Source organism: Crinia signifera, chromosome 1 (assembly GCF_055691185.1).
Source record: "Crinia signifera chromosome 1, ASM5569118v1, whole genome shotgun sequence".
Classification (NCBI taxonomy): Eukaryota; Metazoa; Chordata; class Amphibia; order Anura; family Myobatrachidae; genus Crinia; species Crinia signifera.
Genome location: NC_139217.1, coordinates 312,978,626 through 312,994,896, shown reverse-complemented (window position 1 = coordinate 312,994,896; position 16,271 = coordinate 312,978,626).

Here is a 16,271-nt window from a genome sequence, read left to right as displayed (position 1 = left end):
TGCATATGTTAGTCTTTACACATCTAACCGTTTCAAACTCACATGTGAAATCTTGGAAAATGTTTCAGTAACTGCTTAGCATAGTTTAGTGTAAATCGGTCATGCGCATGCAAAGGAGATACACCCCTAAAGTATGTAATGGCAAAAGCCAGAATGTACACACACACAATGACAAAATGATTGTCAGTAGACATGTCAACATAGTGGTTTTAGAGTCCTAATCCATAACTGCAGCCTAAACTTACTGTGATGTACTGTTGCTTTATTGTCAACATTCCAACCATCTCAGCATACTGGTTTTGACTTTTTAATGTCGACATGACAAAATGCTCGTCTCGAAGACTAGTTGGTGGCATATGAGTTTTTAGGCCTCTTAACTGCCCCCCAAAAATAATGTTGGTGTGGCTGGCAAATGATTCTGCACTTGCTGTTAAATGGTTTATCAACTAAACCGAGTTATTATTGACAATGAAAACTCAAAATTGAGCAATTTTTGAGAATTCTTAATCTAATATATACAAAATTAATATATGTTTCTTAAACACTTAAGATTGCTTTTGTGTCCAGAAAGTATTCACAGCACATCCAGAAAGTATTCACAGCACTTCTTTTTCCACATTTTGTTATGTTACAGCCTTAATCCAAAATGGAATAAATTCCTATTCTTTCTCGCAAATTCTACACACAATACCCAATAATGAAAACCGTTTTAAATAAATTTTTTCTAATTTATTAAAAATAAAAAAAACTAAGAATTCACATGTACAAAATTATTCACAGCCTTTGCCATGTAGCTCAAACTTGTGCTCAGGTGCATCCTGTTTCCACTGATCATCCTTGAGATATTCCTACAGCTTAATTGGAGTCCACCTGTGGTACATTCATTTGTTTCGACCGGATTTGGAAAAGCACACACCTGCCTATATAAGTCCCAGACTAGACAGTGCATGTCAGAGTACAAACCAAGCGCGAAGTAAAAGCAGTTGTCTGTTGATCTCTGAGACAGAATTGTCTTGAGGCACAAATCTGGGGAAGGGTACAGAAAAATATCTGCTGCTTTGAATTTCTTAATGAGCACAGTGGCCTCCATCATCCGAAAATGGAAGTAGTTCAGAACCACCAGGACTCTTCGTAGAGCTGGCCAGCCGTCTAAACTGAGTGGTCGGGGCAAAAGGGCCCTACTCGGTGAGGTGACAAAAAATCCAATGGTCGCTGTCAGAGCTATGGTGTTACTCTGTGGAGGAAGGAGAACCTTCCAGAAGGACAACTCTGCAGCAATACTCCCTCTATTCCCTCCAATTTCTATCTGATTTTGACCGATTTGTATGTAAAAAGAGCAGAATTGGGCATGTTTTCAATGCGATTCCAATCTAATGCACATCCCCGCTTGTCATTTGGTCACTTTTGATCTTTTACCTTCTGCACTAAAGATTTGTCCATCTACATTGGATTGGGTACATTTAGTTTGCAGATCATGCGACCATCGTACGATTTCAAGGAAATCATCGCACGATCATGGTCGTTCCGGTGTGTACCCTACATTAAACCATGTGAAACAATATTCTCTGGGGTACTTGTTTCCTAGCACGGCGCCCACGTTTTTTAATCGTATGGCATCTTATGCATTGTATCGCATCACATGCCATATAGCCGCATGCGATGCGATACGATTTTAAATTGTGTAAGCACCCTAATGGGTGCTTTCAATGTTAAATGGCCCCCCTATACGATTTTTAATTGTATAAGCACCCTAATGGGTGCTTACAATGTTAAAAGCACCCCCACGCCACCCCCGCTATCAATGCCAACCCGAAGCGTGGCGAGTGACGGCAGTACGCGTCCTCCGACCTTTTCATACCCCCACTATCCACGTCGGCGTGGAGTTTATTTTATATAGTGTGGCGAGCGCACTCGTATTACTTTACATATATTCCACGTCCCCTCGCGGGGCATGCTGCGCTCACCACACTTCGGGCTCGCTGCGCTTGCCACACTATATCTAAAATCAACTCCACGCCGATGTGGATGGTGGGGGTATGAAAAGGTCGGAGGACGCGTTGAGAGTGGGGGGTGCTTTTAACATTGTAAGCACCCATTAGGGTGCTTATACAATTAAGAATCTTAAAGGGGGGCCATTTAACATTGAAAGCACCCATTAGGGTGCTTATACAATTTTTAAAATCGTATCGCATTGTATGCCATACACGATGGTATCCGATTTTAAATTGTTTAACCCCTTCACGACATTGCCTTTTAAGGTATTTTTTTTTTTTTTTTTCCTCCTTGCGTTCAAATAAGCGTAACTTTTTTAATTTTCCGGCTATATAGACACATGAGGGCTTTTTTTTTGCGGGACAAGTTGTACTTTGTAATGGTACCATTTACTATACCGTATAATATTCTGGGGAATCAGGAAATAATTCAATGTGGGGTAAAAAAAAAAAAAAACGCCATTGCACAATTTTGCGCTGGTTACGGTTTTTTTGGAGTTCATAGTTCGTTTAAAATGATGGGTTATCTTTATTCTATGGGTCGTTACGATTCTGGCGATACCAAACTTATATAGTTTTCGTTATGTTTTACCACTAAAAAAAAAAATCGCAACTTTTACGGTTTTTCTAATTTGCGTTGCGTCGCCATGTTCTGCGGCTTATAACTTTTTTATTTTTCCACCTACGGACCTGGGTGAGGGCTCATTTTTTGCGGGCTGAAGTGTACTTTTTAATTAATACCATTATGGGATATGGGCGACTTTCTGATCTCTTTTAGTTATTTTTTTTTGGGTACGCGATGCGACCAAAAAACGTAGTTTTGGCGTTGGGGATTATTTTCCGTTTACGCCTTTAACCGTGCGGGATAACTAATGTTATATTTTAATAGATCGGACTTTTAGGAACGCGGCGATACCAAATATGTTTATTTTTTTTATTTATTTTTTATTTTTATTTGGGAAATGGGGAAAGGGGGGTGATTTGAACTTTTAATATTTTTTTATTTTTTTTTATTTTTAAACTTTTTTTTTTTTTTTTTTTTTACTTTTACTACAAGGCCCCCTAGTGTACTTGACCACTAGGGGGCGCGATCGCCTGTACTAGGTTCAGCCATAGAGCTCTATGGCTGAACGTAGTGATTTTATGCACTTCCTATTACATCCTGCCTGAGGCAGGATGTAATAGGTATGCATATACGGCCAGCACAGGGGTCTACATTAGACCCCTGGCTACCATGGCAACCGATCGGCACCCTCCGATCTCGCTGCGGGGGGCCCCGATCGGCGCCGGAGGGGGGCGCCCCCCCTCCGATCAGCTATTTAAGCACTGCGGGCGCTTTGCCCGCGGTGCTTAAAGGGTTAAACGGCCACGATCGGCGAACTCGCCGCTCGTGGCCGTGAGAGCAGGGACCTGGCTGTAATATACAGCCATTACCTGCTCTCTTTCAAGCCAGCTCACTCCGTGAGCTGGCTTGATTCCCCCGCAACGGCCATATGACGTATATATACGTCATATGTCGTGAAGGGGATAACATCGGGTGCCATCGTGTCGCATCGCATACCATTGTAAGGCTTATGGTATACGATGCGATGGGTGCCGTGCTAGGAAACAAGTACCTTCTCTGGTTTGATGAGACAAAGATTGAACTCTGTGGTGTGAATGCCAGGTGTCCTGTTTGGAGGAAACCAGGCCAATACCATCCCTACAGTGAAGCATGGTGGTGGCAGCAGCATGATGTAGATGGTTTTTTTTATGCGGCAGTAACTAGGAGACTAGTGAGGACAGAGGCAAAGTTGAATGCAGCAATTTACAGACAATCTGGATGAAAACTTGCTCCAGAGCACTCTCAACCTCAGACTGGGGCGATGGTTCATCTTTCAGCAGGACAACGACCCTAAGCGCACAGCCAAGATATCAAAGGAGTGGCTTCAGGACAACTGTGTATGTCCTTGAGTGGCCCATCCACAGCCCAGACTTGAATCCAATTAAATGTCTCTAGAAATCTTAAAATGGCTGTGCGCCAAACAGGCGTAACTAGAAGGATGTGGGCCCCATAGCAAAATCTTGGAAGGGCCCCCCCATTGACAATACAATGCCCGTTGTAGGGGTGCAGAAGAGAGATAGAGTAAGAGAAAGGGTGTTGGGGAGAGAGATAGGGGGAGGGTGCTTTATGGGAAAAATAGGGAGAGTGAGATGAGCAAGAGAGAAAGTGACTGGGCAATTAGGAGTGAGAGACGGACAAAGTTTCAGCGAGACACGGGAGGGAGCGCACAGGTAGAGAGGGGTGGGAGACTGTCAGAGAGAGGGAGGAAATAGAGAGGGGGAGCATGGGGAAAGAAGTGGGGAGGAATGAGCGAGGATAAGGAATAGCAGCAGAGAGCGAGACTTGCCACTGACTAGTGACGTCCAGCCTCCAGGAGAGAGAGGCAGAAATAGCTGGACCGCCTCCTCCAGTGCTTCAGTCTCCCTTCCGCTGCAGGCCCCTTCATTAGAAAAGAATGTCACTGGGGGCACAGGACAGCAGCACTATTTAAAAAAAATTAAAAGGGTGCAGGGGATTGCTAGCTTTGCCTCGGGCCCCCCACCCCGCCGGGCCCCATAGCAACTGCACCCTCTATTGTTACAGCACTGGCGCCAAAGCTTCCCATCCAACCTGTTGGAGCTTGATAGGTGTAGCAAAGAGGAATGGGTGAAAGATAGGTGTACCAAGCTTGTGGCATCATATAAATAAAAAGGCTTGAGGCTGTAATTGTGCAAAGTATTGAGCAAAGGCTGTGAATAGTTATGAACATATGATTTCTTGTATGCAATCAGATTTCATCAATGAAACAAGTCAAATACACTATTCAATGCCACCACAATTCAGTAACAAACTGCAAACCTACAAGCAAGAGTCCTCTAATCACAGTGGATCCACGAGAGACAACTCTCCCCCACACCAAGCGCCTGTATCCGCAAACTACAACAATGGCACTACCTCCTACACACAAAGGTGGGACGATACAAGCCAGCAGGAACCAGTCAATCCTACCAGGTACGATAACACACCACTTACCCACCATGCTAATGCACCTAAAGCCAATCAAGATACATTAGACTTTGCCAGGTTTCTTGCTCGCCGTGACCTGGTCACAAAAGGACTCTCAAAGTTCAATGATCAGCCTGAGCGTTTCAGAGCATGGCGATCCTCTTTCCAAAATACAATCAAAGATTTAGGCCTTTCATATAGTGAAGAGATAGACCTTTTAATTAAATGGCTTGGGAATGAATCTGTTGAAAATGCTAGAAGGATAAGAGTGATTATTATTAACCATCCTGAGAATGGCTTTAAAATGATCTGGGACAGACTTAATGAGTGCTATGGTTCACCAGAGGTAATTGAAAACGCATTGTTCAAAAGAATTGATGAATTTCCTAGGTTACCTAACAAAGGCTTTCAGAGACTTAGAGAATTAAGCGACTTACTGGTGGAGTTTCCAAGTAGCCAAATGTGAGGGAGACTTACCAGGACTTGCCTTCCTGGACACGGCCAGAGGCATTAACCCTATAGTGCAAAAACTACCTTATAATCTACAGGAACAATGGATTGTCCATGGTTTAAAGTACAAACAACAGAACAAGGTACCATTTCCACCATTCTATGTTTTTGTGGACTTTGTACATCAGCAAGCCAAGACCAGGAATGATCCTAGTTTTGCCTTTACCCTAACACGCGTTACCCCTGCGTTACCCAACCCTCGCAAAACTGCAGTCACAGTTCACAAGACTAACGTTCATAATTCAGATTCTTTCCACAGGTTTATCAGCTCTCTGCATCACAAACCGCACCCTCTCCTGAAATGCAGAGCCTTCAGAGAAAAGTCCCTGGAGAACCGTAAGGCCTTCTTAAGAGAAAATGGTATCTGCTACAAATGCTGCTCTTGCTCGTCTCGCCTCGCCAAGGATTGCAAGGTTAATCCTAACTGCACAATGTCGGAGCACCAGTCATAACACAGCTTTACACCCTGGGCCTCCCCCATGGGCCTTACAAAACAGTCACAGTGGCACAGAGCATGGTGGGGAGCACAATGCAGAGCAAAAATACACTAATGCAGCAACATCAGAGATGACTGCACAATGTACTGAAGTCTGCAAAGATGCCATTAGCAACAGATCTTGCTCCAAAATCTGTCTAGTCAGAGTCTACCCCAAAGGTCAACCAGATAAAGCTGTCATTATGCAATCCTAGACGACTAAAGTAACGGGTCTTTAGCCAGATGAAACTTCTTTGAGACCTTTCATATCAGAGGCCCCAGCACCCCTTACTCCTTAAAAACCTGTGCAGGGAGTTTTGAGGCAGCAGGACGGAAAGACACTGGCTATATAATCGAATCCATAGATGGTAAGATATGTCTTCCCTTACCACCAATCACCGAGTGCGATGATATCCCAGAGAAAAGGTCTGAAATACCAGATGCAGCTTTTCATCATTCACATTTAAAACGTATAGCACAATTAATACCAGAACTGGACTCACAAGCCCAGGTAAGTCTACTCATTGGGAGAGATCTCCTACAAGTCCACAAAATCAGATTAATGGTCCACACAATGCACCTTATGCTCAGTGCCTAGACCTAGGATGGGTCATAATAGGAGAAGTATGCCTTGGGAGTGTGCACAAACCAGCTTCTATCAATATCCATGCTTACTTGCACTTTAGAAAATGGACGCCCTTCTCTTTTTTAACCATGTCACAACCATTTCCTCATTAAGGAATTACCACACTGTATAGATTCTCTTAGTGACAACCAGATCTGTGACAACTACCAAGATCATCTGGGGTACACAGTCTTCCAAAGAACAAAAAGGGATGACCAAGTAGCAATGTCCATAGAAGACAAACTATGGTACTTATGTATTATCTGGGCTCCCATGTTAAATGCACCTCAATTTTTCATACCCCTACTATCCAACTACGCATGGAGTTGATTTTATATAGTGTGGCGAGCCACCGTGCCCGAAGCGTGGCGAGCGGACGCGGTCTCATAAGAAAAACGGGAGCCCAGACATTACATAAGTACCCAATCTATTTTTGGAAATAATGGAGGAAGGACTAGTTAAAGACCATACCAACAGCTGGGTTGCACCTCTACCGTTTAGAACACCCAGACAACGCCTACCTAACAACAGAGAACAAGCTCTCAAACGTTTCTACTCACTTAAATGCAATCTTCACAGGATACCAGAGATGAAAGATCACTTTTCTTTCATAAGCAAAATATTTGAAAACTGTCACGCTGAGATAGCTCCCATTCTTAAAGACACAGATGAATGCTGATACCTGCCAATGTTTGGAGTATACCATCCAAAGAAACCAGGTCAGATCAGAGTTGTATTTGATTCCAGTGCCAAGTTTGAAAGTATCTCCTTAAATGATGTGCTCCTGACAGGACCAGACCTTAACAACAAACTCCTCGCAGTAATCATACGATTCCGTAAAGACTCTATTGCCTTTACCGCTGACATTCAACAAATGTTTCATTGTTTCCTCATGAGAAAAAAGGATAGGAATTTCCTAGATTCCTTTGGTCCAGGGACAACGACCCCTCTAAAGACATTGTAGAGTACCACCATCTTTGGTAACAGCCCTTCACCTGCAGTTGCCATCTATGGACTCAGAAGTTTAGCTCAAAAGGGTGAACTAGAGTATGGTTCTGATGTTAGACGGCTCATAGAAAAAGACTTCTATGTGGATGACTGTTTAAAACCTTAGCCAACAGATGAGAACACAATCAGTATTCTCAAGAGAGCACAGGAAATGCTTGCATGTTCCAATCTCAGGCTTCACATTGAAATGATAGAATCAATGGACACTTCAAGCTTCATTAATGCTCTAAGACGCTTCATTGCCATCCATGGTCCTGTAAAACACATCCGTTCTGACAGGCACCAACTTTGTTGGAGCAGCCAAGGAATTACAAATTCCCTCAAACATCGACAGAAAGGGAGTGGAGAAATACCTTAGTGAGAAAGGTTGTATGTGGACTTTCAACCCTCATTCTTCTCATAGGGGAGATGCATGGGAAAGGATGATATGAATAATATGCATAATCCTTGATTCCATCTTTCTGCAAGTAGGAACTGCAAGACTCACTCACGAGAGCTTAACTATCTTCATGCAAACACCTTTTGGGACAGGTAGAAAAAGACATTACTTATCTACCTTACAACCAAGAAGCAAGTGGCAAGTTGCCAAACCCAAACTTAAAACCAGGTGACATTGTGCTCATCAGTAACTGTCAGGCACAACATAACGAGTGGCCTTTAAGTCTTGTCACCAAAACATCCCAAGTAAGGATGGGAAAGTCCGTAAGGTTGAGGTCAAGGTCTGTAAACAAGGAGAGACTAAAGGTGGCCATACACACGCAGATTTATCTGCAGATCTGTCTGGTTGGAATAAAAACATGGTTATGGATGAGAGCAAATGACAGTTGACCATTTGCTTGGAAAACTGACAAACTGTCACTCATCCATAACCATGTTTTTGTTCTAACCAGCCAGATCTGAAGATAAATCTTACTAGTGTATTACTAGTGTATGGGCACCTTTAGTTCTTTCTCAGACCAGTATCTGAACTGATCTTATGGTTATCATCTTAAGGCCCCCATACATTAGGCCGACTTGTCCTAGGGACAAGTCGGACCCAATTTACCTGCGAGCCGCCCGGCAGCTCCCCGGGAGGCTCACATACAATTTGGCACTTGATGTGCCATTTTTTACATGGGATAAATCGCATGCGATTTATCCCATGTAAAAAAAAAACCCGGGGAGCTGCAGGGCGGTGAGGAGTAGTGGGGGCGGGCAGCGGTGGTGGGGGCGGGCAGCTGCGGCCAGCGGTGGTGGGGGCGGGCGGCGGGTGCGGTGAGCGCTGCTGACCTGGCCGGACAGTGTACTTACACATAGCAGCAGCGGGGACGGGACGCGTAGTGGCGGCTATTAGATTTTTAAAATACTTGTCAAATGACCGGCCGCTCTCTGATTGGCCGGAGAGCTCTCAGCCTATCAGAGAGCGGCCGGTCATTTGACAAGTATTTTAAAAATATAATAGCCGCCACTGCGCTGCCCGTCCCCGCTGCTGCTATGTGTAAGTACACTGCCCGGCCAGGTCAGTCAGCAGCACTCGCCGGCGCTCAGGGACCCGCTGCCCGCCCCACTGCTCCCCCCGGTGTCTGCATGCATATGCCTGTCAGGTGGCAGGCATATGCATACAGGGAGGTCGGACGTGATCGTATGTACAGACCGTCCGACCTCCCTGATCCGGTCCGATGCGCACGGGACCGCGGATCGGATCAGATATCACACACCTACGATTTTGGGCCGATTTCACCCGATTATCGGCACAAAGTGCAGAAATCGGATGAAATCGTCCCAAAATCGCATAGTGTATGGGGGCCTTTAGAGTTTAATATATGGTATCAGTGATACCAGACAGGGAGTGTCATGCCTTTCAGCATAAGTTTCTGTTGTGCTCAATTGTTTTTGTGATTTGCATAATCCACTCCCTCCTGTGGTCAGCACAGATCTATACCAGAAGTAGTTTGTCCCCCTTAGCTTTCTGTAGCTAGCTAGCAATGCATTCTGGGCTAAAGATGCTGCTAGTAGCCATATTAATTCTCCACATGGACTCAGGCAGACATACTTCACATGGTCCAGCCTGATACAGCATTCGATAGTGAGTTTATAACTCAAAACTGTGTCACCATGAACCTAATTAGACAGTTAGGCATGCCAGCTGTATTAGGCTGAAGCATGTCCTTTACCCATAATGTAAGGTTGTATGCACAATGTTATGTGTACTGCATGTTTACCTTGCATTTTCCTATGTGCAAATTGTAATTGCATGTTTATGTTTTGTTCACAGTTTTACCATACTTCAATTCATGTATATGCAACTTCACATCAATATATCAATTTCATGTCTATACAATGTTATGCTTAATACACTATCTAATCAATCATCGCATATATACACGTGATCCCTTTACTGAATAATAAATACCGTTCTTCAGACATCGTATCAAGATCGATTATTGGAAAGTAAAGGAGGGTTATGCTGTAAGTTTTGAATTTGCCAAGCGGCTTAGTGAGAGACTGAACAATGGAGGTAATTCAAATTATATTGGTGCCAACAAAGTTTTTTTTTTTATAAATGTATTTATTTATTATCAGTTTCTTATATAGCGCATACAAGCTTACAATCCATATTCCCTACCACATGTACACGCACACACAGACATTCTAGGGTTAATTTGTTTGGAGCCAATTAACTTACCAGTATATTTTTGTATTGTGGGAGGAAACCGGAGTACCTGGAGGAAACTCACGCAAGTACGGGTAGAAAATACAAACTCTGCACAGTTAGGGCCATAGTGGGAATCGAATTGTAAACTATTATACACCAAAACCTTTATGAACAGGATATAAGATCCAATATGCGAAAGTGGTGGATTATGAATGGGCGATGTTAAACTGTACAGTCTTGATAACAAGATCGGATTTGAACACTGCCATTCTGCATCGCAGATACGGTTATTAATAAAGCTAAGAAAATGAAACACAAAAAAAATTTTTCTTGTAAACTAAAACGAGGCTTGGAACGCAAGCGAGTGATCGCTTCCAGCGCAATGGCTTATACACAGCCCTGAAACGAGGCTTGACACGCGCCATAACGGATTGGACATACAAGGAATAGGGGGCGTAGCGTCATACCCGGAAGTAATCCGGAGGGAATTGCAAACAGCTGCAATTACATCTTATATAAGAGTATCCATATGACTTTCACACCAGCTCACTATCTGAAGAAGCCGCCGAACCCCTAAGGAGGCGGGGAAACGCGTCATACCGCTAATTCTGACTGAGCCTTTTTTTCATCTCCGGAGTGCCAGAGCCCTGTTACCTGCACAAGCTCTCCCAGGTTTTGGTTACCACACTACCTGCCATCCAACCTGGAACCTGGATCCCCAGTGACTTATAAAAAGGAGATTGCTGTAAGAGAGCCCCACCAAATAATACTGCACCGGTGCACATAGAGCAGGTACAGGGAGTTCTCTCCCTTGGACTTTCATTTTTTATTTTTATTTTTATATATTTATATTTATTTATATATATATTTTTTTCTCATGCTTTTTACTGCGGTGTTTTTATGAAATTGTTTTTTATCACTGGCCAGTGCAATATAATATATGTACATTTAAATAATAATTTTTCTAAGTATTAAATATTTGTATTATTTTCATATATATTGTTTCCAGCGCGTTATATGTTGTTTCTTTCTGTATCTTTACTATTGGGAAATTGGCATTTCCTACAAATACGCTGCAGGAACCTACTGTGTGGATTATCCCTATGGATTTGGGACTAAACAAACAGTAGTGTATATGGTCTATACCCTAATAATTAAAATAAGGACATAGTACGGTTGGAGTTTTAGCGCCAATATATTTGTTTTGTTTTTGTGTCTTCAAATTATATTGGTGCCAACAAAGTTTTTTTTTTTATAAATGTATTTATTTATTATCAGTTTCTTATATAGCGCATACAAGCTTACAATCCATATTCCCTACCACATGTACACGCACACACAGACATTCTAGGGTTAATTTGTTTGGAGCCAATTAACTTACCAGTATATTTTTGTATTGTGGGAGGAAACCGGAGTACCTGGAGGAAACTCACGCAAGTACGGGTAGAAAATACAAACTCTGCACAGTTAGGGCCATAGTGGGAATCGAATCCATGACCTCAGTGCTGTGAGGCAGTAATGCTAACCATTACCATCCGTACTGCCCTGCATACAGATCTCTCTGGATGTTGGCAGTTTGATGCCAGCTATTTCTTTCAGTATCATGCCTTGTACATGGAAGAATATAAACAAAATACACCGTTGTGTAATTTTAAATATAGATTTCTGCAATTATGTGCTCCCATGACCAAAAGCAATAGCTTATGACCAGTGAAGTGACTCCATTACAGTGAGCATAGTAAATACTATTTAATTATTCAATATTTTAATAAAGCTAGCATTGTAGTTTCATTCACCTGAAGCAGAGGTTCCCAATTTCTGTCCTATAGGTATCCACATGGCCCAGGTTGTATATCCATTGTTGGCCACAGGTGACTTAATTAGTACTTCCAGTCAATTTAATGTAACTATCAGTGTTCAGCCATGGAGGTATGTAAAACCTGGACCATTGCCCTGATGACTGCGTTTGGGAACCTCTGACATAATAGGAGGTCAGGAATTCTGCAATGTGCTTATTCTTCAAGAGCTCTTCATCTGTCCTTCTCCATCGGACTGCTTCCCCAGCCTTGCGCTAGCTAATTTTAGCTGGTACCAGGAAGTGTGGTGATAACATGGTGAGATGCAAATGGCTTGTTGTGGCCATCTTAGGTCCTGTACACATGGGGAAATTTTAGCCAGTATTGCTGGCTAAATGGTTGCTAAGTGACCATATCACTCTGGTTTTTTGTGTGTACAGGGCGATTAATCACTAGGAGCGTGGTTACACGGCCAGACGTTAATAGACGCCCTACGATTTAGATTTTTCAGTGCTTTTACCTTTTATTTTCATTGCCGGGTAATTTTGACGGTCCTAGTCTGGCCCCACTTCACACAGAAAAGCAACTTATCGTGTTATTCAGTAAATTACACGAGTATTTCTTTTGTGTGAAAAAGCTCCAGCCCGAGCGAAATGCTTTAGAGAAAAGATTCCCGGGACCCCAGCGATGCTGGTGAGAGACACGGCAGCGCCTCATTTACAGCACATCGGTGCAGACTACTCACCACCAGTATCCTGTCAGTTTGAGGTTAGGGGGTACCGGATTACAGTGCTGCAAGTTAGAGACATGACAGCCCCCCTTCTCCTGTCAATTAAAACCGCAGCAAGCAACACCACAGCTTCTTGAATAACGTTCCTTCTTGAATAACGGTACTCTTGAGGAGCCGCAGGAGCATTTAAAATATGGCGAGTAACCCTTTGTACTATGCATACATAACCATGTCAATCTGACCTGCTCACATATTGTGGATATCCAGTATTTCTCCTATACACCAAATAAGGAGTTATATTGGTCCACTATTTCATCTGAGACTGCTTTAACTGTGAACTTATTATAAGTGCGGTCAGGGCCGGTGCTACCCACTCAGCAGCTCCTGCAAAGCAGGGAGGCGCCATGCTGAAAAGGCGCTGTCTCCCTCCCTGCTCTGCTAAAGCTGCCTCAGCCCTCACTGTCACTGCCTCCTGCATGCCGCCCGCAGCGCCTGTCTGACAGCGGGCGGCAGTATGGAGAAGCTGAGCAGCTCCCTGCACCGCACACACACTGTCCTCCTCCTGCAACCTGCCCCCTCTTCCTCATGGACACTTGCGCTGAGGCATGTAGCGCTGTCTGTGAATGCCTGGATGTCATGTCTGGATCCGCCCCCTACCCATTGCTCCCTGCGCATGTCAGCTGTCAATGAAATGACGAACAGGCAGAAGCGCCTTCCTTCCTTCTTCTCAGTGTGCTGTCCCAGTGCGGCTGCCAGTCCTCAACACTCTGCCCCCTCTATCTCCTCCCCTCTTCTTCCATCTCCTCCTTCTCTCCCCTCCTTTCCCCCTCAGTCACGAGTGCTGCACATACTTTTTGTACTGCTTTCGGATTGCATCGCACACACATTGCATGCATGCCGTGCGATGCGATCTAGCCCATAACGTATGCGATTCTCGCAGCATGTATGGGCACCTTTAAGGCCTGCAACATTTTGCGGATACAGCACTGAGATGGTGTATGCATACATGTACATTCACCCGAGATCCTCCATATGATCGCATGTTGCATACGCTCCCACAATTGGGCTGCAGCTTGTTGCAATGGCAATTTGAAAGGGCGCAAAATGAATGGTTTGCAGGAGGGCGCCGGACACCCTAGCACCGGCCCTGAGTGCGGTCTATTCCACTTCTTGGGTCCACAGATTTTTTTGAGATTTTTATATTACAGAAAAATGATGTTTCTGATCTAAAGGCACAAAGGAATATTATTATATGTAATTGGCTATATTTTGTATTTTATTGTTTCTTAATGATAGGTGACCACCTGCAATTTATATACAATCTAAACATTTTTTTAATAAAGTACTGGTTTGCGGCCACACACACATACACACACACACACACACACACACACACACACACACACATCACTGTGAGCTGATCTATCAGCCCTCGGATGTGCTACAATGCTGACGCGATATGTCTGTAAATATACACTGTTCACAGACATATCCCTGGTACACACAGGCTGAGGGACCAGTGATATAGGTAAATGAATGGTCAATATATTGACGATTGTTTGCCATGCTTTATATTAGTCATTAGAGTGTAATGTCACATTTGGGTGTTAGAAGGTTTTTAATCCCTAACCATGGATACCTAATACCTAAGATTTTCTGACCAATGTTTCTGGTGGGCACAAAATATGGTAATATATGGGAGCAAAAGACACTTCACCATTTTCAACACGTGAAATGGACATTTAAGCAAATTGGTTAAATCCATTTGATTTAACCAAATTATCTGAATTACCAATTTTGCCATTTTCTGGATGTTGGGAGCAAATGGTTAATTTTAATTTTCTCTTTACTCAGCTTTTTCTCCAACCACAAAGATAGGACATATAATCTTATACTACTTTTCCACCTAAAAACCTGGGTTATTGCTATAAAAACTTGGGTTATGACACAGTGCAAAATGGTTAATCCAGGTAGAGTGACCTTTGCAAGCATAATCTAAAGTATGGGGCAATCTCAGTGGGTACATTCCATAGTTTTGCTGTCGCCCGACTAGATTATGACTGCATGCATTAAAGATCTAGTCATATCGCTATTGTTCTCAGCAGAGACCACTGGTCCGTAAAGATCACTCAGCATGCATAGCTGGTGCATCGCATGTGTGCTGAACAATCTGTGTTTAAGCACATCGCTTATCCTGGGGCTCCTGTCGCCCAATCTGTACCGTGCATAAAATACATACCCCCAAACATCTGTTTTCTGTGAACTGGGATCTGCTCATGCATGGTTAGCGCTGACCCCCTTGATCGCACTGCTCCACCGGCAGGGCAGTCTGTAGCCCATAGGCTACAGGCTACCACAATCTCAGAATGGTGGTATTCCCAGGATCCACAATAAGACGGCTCGCAGCAGGACAGGAGGGATCACAGCAGGGATCGGAGATTCCTACTGTGGTCTCTCCATGATATACTTAATAATTGTGGCTAATCCCCAAAAACTGTTTGTTTTTTAGGGGGGAATTAGCTCCCACTGTAATTGTCAGTTAGGAGGTATGATGATACTGTGTCATACTTGCCTACTTTTGTGTGCTCCTCTCTGGGAACAGCAGTTTGGTAGGTGGAGCAGATACTAATGTCAGTAAGCCCCACCATTGTAGCCAAATCCTGTGATTTACGGCTCAATAGAGAGGGGATGGGGCTAAATGATGCTAAAATTGTGATTTGCGTCATTTAAGCCGCACCCCTCCACAATTTGCCACGAATGCTGGTATTAAACTCCCTGGTCAAGAGCAATGCAAGGGGTCCTGGGGTCAGAGAGAAAATCTGGTTACTTGCCAACCGTTACTTTGATTTTTGGTTCCTCCCGGCCATTCCAGGAGGGGAGTCAAATACCTCTGCATATAAACACAGCACTGCAGCAACATCCAAACTGACCGGAGATGTGCATCATACACTCCAACTGTACCGAATTTGCCGGTACAGTACCATTTTTTAACAGTCTGTACCGGCAAATTGAAATTGTACCGAATGTACCGCTTTTTCAGCGGTCAGACTCACATTCACCACTGTGCGCCGCCGCATATGTATAACCTTCCTCCTGGCCCTGGCTCCGTGTGCTGTCTGGACCGACTGTGCCGGCTGAGCTTTCCCCTCTCCTCCGAGTTCCCCTCACCCGGCGTTCCCAAGTGTGAAATGCGCGGGCCGGTGCCGTGCATCATGATGTCACACGCTGGCACCGCGCACCCTGCGCACTCATGGGAAAGGCGCGAATCTGCCTGAGTGAGGGGTGTGGTGGCCAGCCCCGGCGCGTGATGGACACTGTGGGGGATCTGCATCTCGCACGGCGATGCCATCAGAGGAGCCTGCTGCCACTCAGCACACACGGTAATGTCACGCATGTGCATGCAGGGTTCCTGCAGTCTGCTTATGGGGTAGGTCAGGGCGCTACTCGGGCTCCTTTGTGTGAGTGCCTGACCG